This window comes from Hemicordylus capensis, chromosome 5 (assembly GCF_027244095.1).
Source record: "Hemicordylus capensis ecotype Gifberg chromosome 5, rHemCap1.1.pri, whole genome shotgun sequence".
Classification (NCBI taxonomy): Eukaryota; Metazoa; Chordata; class Lepidosauria; order Squamata; family Cordylidae; genus Hemicordylus; species Hemicordylus capensis.
In genome coordinates this window covers 90,781,355-90,788,779 of record NC_069661.1, presented here as the reverse complement: position 1 = coordinate 90,788,779, position 7,425 = coordinate 90,781,355, and the positions used below count along the sequence as shown (strand labels likewise).

The following is a 7,425-nucleotide window of genomic DNA, read 5'->3' as shown; positions in this document are numbered from 1 at the left end:
GTAAAATATACTTTTTAATAGAGACTGAATAGAGACTGCTACTGACCTTGAATGACTTGTTATTGATATTCACACTGATATATCTTAAGGATACCAGAGAATGTAGTACTATATATTATCATGCTAAAGAGAAAGGCAAATCATTCTCATAGCTGAGACATAATTGAAATTTTGTTGTCAATATTGGATTGCATTCAGGGTGTTCTTGAAATGTAGATCAAGAGTTTTCTCTTTCTCTCTCTCTCCCTCTGTTCCTCCCTCCAGCTTTCTCCTCCCGGCTTCATGTCCTAGGGGCATTTTTTGAATAAGATCATCTTGCCCAACGCCTTGAATTTTTAAAAGCAGACAGAGAAGGATGACAAGGCAAACAGATTCTGGACCTCTTGGCTTTCTCATAAAAAAAGAAAAGCCTGTGATAGATAACACAATAGCATAGCGGGTTGCGGCAGATTTAATTTGATCCTTCAAGTGAGGTTTAAAATATTGTTCTCTTCCCAGTTAGAATGCTACCACTTAGGTTTCAATACAAGAGAGACTTTTTCATCATCCAAATGCAGGCGCTTGCTAACATTTGAACTGACGAGTTTGAGTATTTTGCATTATCTCCTTCTGCGTCTGCATCTTTTACTAGTGACAGATGATAAGGGTTTATATGAGGAAAAACCTACACAGTAGAATCAAGAAAATGCTTCACTTGTTTTGCACTAAAAGAGGCTGAGGAAAATACAAGAAATTGCCTATGAAAGTAAGGGTTTTATTTTCTCTCTCTTTAAAGATCTCTATTTACACAGGATCTAAAAGTGTTTCTGAGCCTCCCGCTCTTGTGCTGCTAGTGTCCATGTACAAATGTTTTTAACATAGGACAGAAAGCAAAAGAAGCCTCATTCAGACATTATAAGAATAACACGTCTAAAATACATTATATTCAGACGTTATAAGCTTATATTCAGACTATATACAAAGAGGCGGAGGTCCTGCCCATCGCCGCCACATCAATCACTCTCCCCTGCTGGGCGGGTCTGTTATGCCGACAGCCTTCGACAGGCTTATAGCCTGAACAGCCTGCTGCTGCTGTTCTCTGTCTTGGCTCACTCGAAGCATGATGGCGGTGGCTTCTGTGATTGTGAGACCTGATCGCAATAATACAATAATCTCTCCTCAGGATTATTTACACAATTATAAATATTTATACAAATACAATTATTTATACTGTCTGATATATTATGCTGGCTTTAGAAATGAGGTTCCATACACTCACACTTTGCCTTAATCTTTCAGCTGAACATTGGGCTGCGGAAGGATGCACCCAAGCAGACCTTCAACAGGTGCAGCTTCCCCAATCACTTCCTAGAGATGCCCTGGACGAATTTCTGCCTGATGCATCTCTACAAGGCACAGTGCTTAGGGACGTGCACAGAACCGCTCAGGCTGGTTCAGTGCAAATTCAAACCAAATTCGAACCACCCTGGCCCAGGCTGATTCTGGTTGAACCAGGCCCGATTCGACTGCTGGACTGGGTTGACTGCTGAAGCTGGAAGGGTGCTGGATGACAGCAAGAGGGGCCTACTCCCCGAGTCATCTGCCCTGCTGAAGCGGTTGCATGCAGGTTCATCTGTCTGGTGCAGCCTGCCCTGCAGTGCAGCCATCTGTGGCGGCTGAGGTGGAAGCAGGGAAATCCTCTCCTGTCAGGGAAGAAGCTCTTCTTCCTGTGGCAGTGGAGGTGGAGGTATCATAGGCTGCTAGCCCAACCAGATCACGCTCCTCATCCTCCCCAATCCACATGGGTGGTGTGACCCCCCCTCCCCCATCTGGGACTGAGGTCGAGCAGGAGGAAGTCATTCTTCATATAGCTTCAACATGTTATATTGATAATGTTAGTGTCTGTGTAGTCAGTAGAAGTTAATTTTAGGGCCTTCTACTGTTGGTGAGGATATAGGAGGGAGGACTAGTACGCCTTTAGTAAAAAGAGGGAGAGTTAGGCAGGGAGGGAGATAGGGTGGGAAACAGAGAAAGAAATGGTGGAGAAGATTAAGGCTTCTTTGCAACATAACATAAGTAGGATTTCATAACAGCTTCACCTTTCTCCTTCTGACCCTAGGTCAGTTCTGAATATAAACCCCTGCCCATCCTGATTAGGATGGGGCCAGCCATGAACACACCTATTGTGAGGTCCTCCACAAGTGTCCCAGTGCCCTCCCAGCATGTCCCTTGATTGCACGAGGGGGCTGTTCATCTGAATGTGCTCCAAATCTTGGTTCATGCTGCTGTTTGGGAGCGTGTACTGTAGAGGTGCCATTCAGATGAACAGCCATCCCTTGCAACAAAGGGATTTCCCAGGCAGGTGCTGGGACATCTGCAGAAGATATTGTAATGGGTGTCACCATTTCTAATCACGTGAACTGGGCCCCTGACACTTCAGGAAAGTCCTTGGGAGCTCCTCCCTCACCAAGCATTTGCAGGATGATGCCCAAGACCTCTTTCAATGGTTCTAGCCAAAGAGCTGGTATATCCCCTCCTTGGCATATTCACCAGAATCCTGTCAGGCAAGGCTCCTGGTGTGAGCTGGCCCTGGAGATGTCATAAGGGAGGACGTGTCACTAGCAACGTGTCACTAGCAACTAGTAATGGGAGTGTTTTTCTTGACATCCACTGTCTGGAGCATAAAGATGGGGGCGGGGGAAAGGAACCACTAAGATAACAAGCCTGCAGAAATGAGCTCTGCTTCTAGGCCGAAGAGGGAAAGATCGCTTGAGACTCTCAGTCCTGCGGACACAGGGTGCCATTATGAGAGCTGAATGCTGGACTGGCCTTTGGGTAACAGGGCTTTTATTCTGGGATCCCACTTTTATGTTAGGCATTTGGAGTTTGAATCTGTACTCATTTTGCATAGTCATTAGCAAGCAATAATAGCAAGAAGCTCTTAAATGGCAAACATCAAGAATTACAGCAACCATCAGTATTTCATGGAAGTTGGGTGATTAAAAACACACAAGAAGCACACAACAGAGAATGTGCCTGTGAAAGACTGGAGGTAGAGGAAGGGGGTTGCAGGATCAGACCAAAGGTCCATCTAGCAGGAATGTGCACGGAACCGGTGGGGAGTGGCTCTAGGGTGGAGGCGGGGGTACCTTTAAGGAATGGGGAGGGTGTACTTCCCTGCTCACCACGTTCCCCTCACTGGTGCTGCAGTTTAAAAGGGTCTGGTGGGGTGGCAGCATACCTCCCTGCCACTCCGTTGCCTCCTCAGACCGGAAGTGACCAGAAGTACCCAGCGTGCATGCACATCCCTACCATCTAGTCCAGAGTTGTGCTTCATACAGCAGCAACCCAATATCGCTCGGAAAGGCACAAGCAGATTATGAAGGCAAAAGCTCTTCCTCTTTGTATGTTCCCCAGCAATCGATATTTAGCAGCAGATTGCCTCTCAACAGTTTTGCTATCATGGCTAATACCTATCTGTTCTTCATACATTTTTCTCATCTTTAAGTGTTTGTTTAAAGCTAACAGCTATTATCCATCTAAGCTATAGGTCTTCACTTCTTTTTATGGCAGCAAACTCCAAAAGCTATTTCCAAAAAGTATGCATGATGTGAAGAGATTGCTCTTTCCTTTCCTTGTTCTGAATCTCCCCCAGTCTATTTCACTGGATAACTCCCAACTTTCACTGGATAACTCCCAAATTATGAGGGTGGGAGAAAAACTTCTTTCCATCCAGATCCAAACTGTGCATACGTTTATAAAGCTCTGACATGCTCCCCATAGTTTTCCCCCACCTCTAAAGTAAAAGTCCCATTGGCTTTCACCTTTCCTTTCAGGGAAGGTGCTCTACTCCTTAGCACTAGGGATGTGCCTGAATGGGCTCGGGCAGCCGTGGGCGGGAGGCTATTCTCTTAAGAAGCAGGTCCACTGCCACCCCGCCACTTTTCCAGGTGCGGTGCTCACTCTACCAAAGGCTGTGTGCGGCTGCAACACTGTTCCCTGCAGTGCATGCATGGTGGCCATTTGCATGCTGAGGCCATGCACAGGTTGCAGGGAACAGAGCCGCAGCCACGCGTGACCATTGGTAGAGTGAGCGCTGTGCCCGGAAAAGCAGTGGGGTAGCAGCAGAGCAGGTAAGCAAGGACCTGGTTACCTGCTTCTTAAGGGAAGTGTTCACTGCCCCACCAAACTGGTTTGGCTGTGGGTGCCAAGACGGTTCGATGCTTCCCAAGGAGGCACTGAACCAGTTTGTGCACATCCCTACTAAGCACGCTGATTGCCCTTTTCTGTAACTTTTCCAACTCTAACATAATATTTTTGAGAACTATGCACAATATTCCAAATGTCTCTGCACCAAAGCATTCAGGCTGCTACCTACCCAATTCCTCAGTCAAAAGAAACACTGCAGTCACTTGAAACCTATTGGGCTACCTGCATTAATGCCCTGGCTGTTCTACAATAATTCCTGCCCCATTAGTCCCCCCTCCGCCAAATGTCTGGTAAGAGCCTCTTTCTCACCTTCTCTCTGCTCTCTTCTAGGCTACAAAGACTCTGCAGCCACTTCTGCAGGAGGCTGTGGGAAATTGCTCCCCCCAATGAATCTGGTAGAGAAAATTTGGGGGGAAATAGAATCGTATAAAACCAACTCCTCAGTCCTGTACTTCAGAAGTCACTATAGGTGAGCAGGTGCCCCAGGCTCCTGGGGAAAATTTTGTGACTGGGAGGGGGTGAATGTTAGAGGAGGGTGGGGCAGTTACTACTACTACTACTACTACTACTACTACTACTACTACTTCTACTCATAACCTGCTTTTCAACATAAGTTACCAAACCAGTTTACATAGAATAATAAATACATTAGACAGTTTCCTGTCCCCCAAAGGCTCACAAAAAGCTAGTGCTCGGGCTCCTGACAGATTTGTGGGACTGAATAAAAAGTCATTTGGTGAGAAATAGGTTCTATTTAAAGAAGCAGATGGCAATATTTCATTATAGATATTATTAGTGTTGTACCTAGAATTTCTATGGCTGCACAAAAATTAAACATAGTGCAGGCCCTGCTTGCAAGTTCACAATCTCAGAACGAAGCAAAAAAATCATGGAGGAAAGGAAACTAGTCTCCCCACCCCCACCACCACCTTAAAGATCCTAGTGAATATGAGTTTATGGGCCAGCCCACACCAACAAGCACAGTTACCAGTCACATTCCCAGTTACTGTAGCTGGTGAAACTCAACAGAACAAGGCATTGGTGGCAGAGCATTCCTTCCTCTCCAGCAGCCCAGCTAGGCTTTACCTTTTGTCAGCAGGCCAGCTGTCTAACAAATGGATCCTTGCCTAATGCTGTAGGAATTAAGCAATCAGTAACCAATAAATTGTAGTCTGCCTTGATTCCAACAGTGTCCCCCACCCCCGTTCCTTCTCACCTTCCAGATGTGAATTTCACAGAGAATGTACATGAAAGAGAGCAGGTATGGAACCACTGAATAGAGGATCTTCCCCCACAGAGACCAGGTTATTTCTGTGAGAGGCATTTGCCCCATATGGATTCTGGGAGCACTCACACTCTGCTCTGATCCCATTCCAAGTTCTGCAATCTCCCTGAGAAGTAATAAAATATTCCATGAAGGGGGCGGGGTCACAAGAAAGGACCTGATAGCAACCCACCCAGTAAGGGTGCTATTTCAAAGAAGGCATGGAGAAGTCATTCCCTCACTAACAACTCAATGCTTATAACTTTCAGCTCATCATGGAGAGAACGCTTTTCTTGGCTGCTGTTCTGAATAGCATTAAAGAAGCTATAACAAATGGGCATGAGACACTGGACTACGAGAAGGACGAGACAGTTGAAACCATTTTGGTGAGCATGGTGCAGCAGAGAGAAGGATTATGCAGCCCTTTGGAAGAGAATGACCAAGCACAGGCTTAGTCAAACCCTGTTTACCAAGACTGTGTGTTGGGGGCCAGAGCTGTCCTAATGAGGTCCATGCAATATTGTCCAACTCTCTTCTGCTCTTTGACTTCTAATATGAAGGAGACAAAAGCGGAGACCCAGGATTTCTGTTAACTCTTTCAATGGATACCATCATGGTGACAAGGTACTGTATACTTGTAGTCATCAGCGAGTAAATAGGAATGGATTGTTTCTTTCTTTTCTGATATTTAATGCTGTAGTGACCAGCCAGCCCTCCCCTATAGAGTTAACCAGAAGTGAATCCTGCCCTGACTGACAGGCTTGTGAACTCCAGAGCTCAGCCAATCAGCACAACAGATAGGTGGGATCTAGAGAGCCGTTGGGAGGAAGAGGAGACTTCTTTATTGGAAGAAGCAGGCTAGGAGTGCAGAGGAGGACATCTAGCCTTGAAGGTTGGCTGCAGGAAAATGTCTCTGGAAAGCCAGGAGGGCAGGAAGCTTGATTCTCAACCAGGATTTTGGTTAGTTCAAGACAAAGGAAGCCAGGGCTTTGGCTTCAGGAAGTTTAGTCTAGGGAAAGTTTGTTTAGTCAGATTTTCCATTAGACTTTCTGTTTCTTTTGTGTTCACTTTGTATATCCCTGAAACTGGTCTGTTATTGTTTACCTGTAACGTAACTAAACTAAGAAACACCAGCCTTTGCCCATCCAGCCCGGGTTTTGCAAAGACTCTATAAGCTTTTAATTGTGCTTTTGTATTTTCCTTCATACCTGTTCCTTGTAACTGGGTAACCATGATTTTTAAAGCTTGCCACTCCAACATCATTCGGGGTGCTTTTTGAAGTAATCTTGTAACTTACTGAGTATTTTTACCTGCAACTAAAAGTTGAGAAAACTACAGACAGAAGCAGTCTGTAGCATTTGTATAGAACGGTTTTCTTTTTGTTCTTTTCTTGTACAAGCCCCTCCAAGTGGGTTTTTGACTCAAGAAAGGGACAGGGGAAGGGATCCCCCCCACACTCTGGTGCAAACATGTCTCAATCGGTCAATGGCTATCAATTCCCCCCCCCCCACATGTAGGCTTGTACGTGGAAGGTTTGCTTGTACTTTTCAAATAGCAAAAGAAAGAGAGTTTTCCCTGGGATTTCCACCCCAAGCCCAGAGAGGGCCAAGTTCTGTAATGAAGAGGGGTAGTGGTGGCAGCCATTTTTGAACCTACCAAAAGTAAAGAAGAGTTTTAGGAGTAGCCTATGCCAGAAAACAAGCAAATCAAAAACAAAACGTTAACCCTATACTTGCCAAAATATCACATTGTATTACCCTGAGTATGTATAGCCCTCTGTTGGATGAGGAGTGCACTGAATTACTTTTGGCCCTGGTGGCTTACCATAGGAAAGTGTCTGTGAGAGAGAATTCTGGGCTAGAGACTTGGCGAGGAAAAAGAAGATGGAAATCTTGGTCAAGATGGTCAGAGACTGAACTGTTGAAAAGGAGAAGAGAACAGCAGCTTTCTGCTCTCCAAATCATTTGCTCCCC

General features: G+C 45.5%; 1 long non-coding RNA gene across 1 annotated transcript; it reads left to right on the top strand.

Moving 5' to 3' along the window:
- Nucleotides 1-2,676: 2,676 nt before the first annotated feature.
- Nucleotides 2,677-5,818, top strand: LOC128326380 (uncharacterized). The gene is made up of 3 exons (XR_008308019.1): nt 2,677-2,814; nt 4,519-4,657; nt 5,722-5,818. It is a non-coding gene; the product is annotated as an uncharacterized LOC128326380 (long non-coding RNA).
- The last annotated feature ends 1,607 nt before the right edge of the window (nt 5,819-7,425 follow it).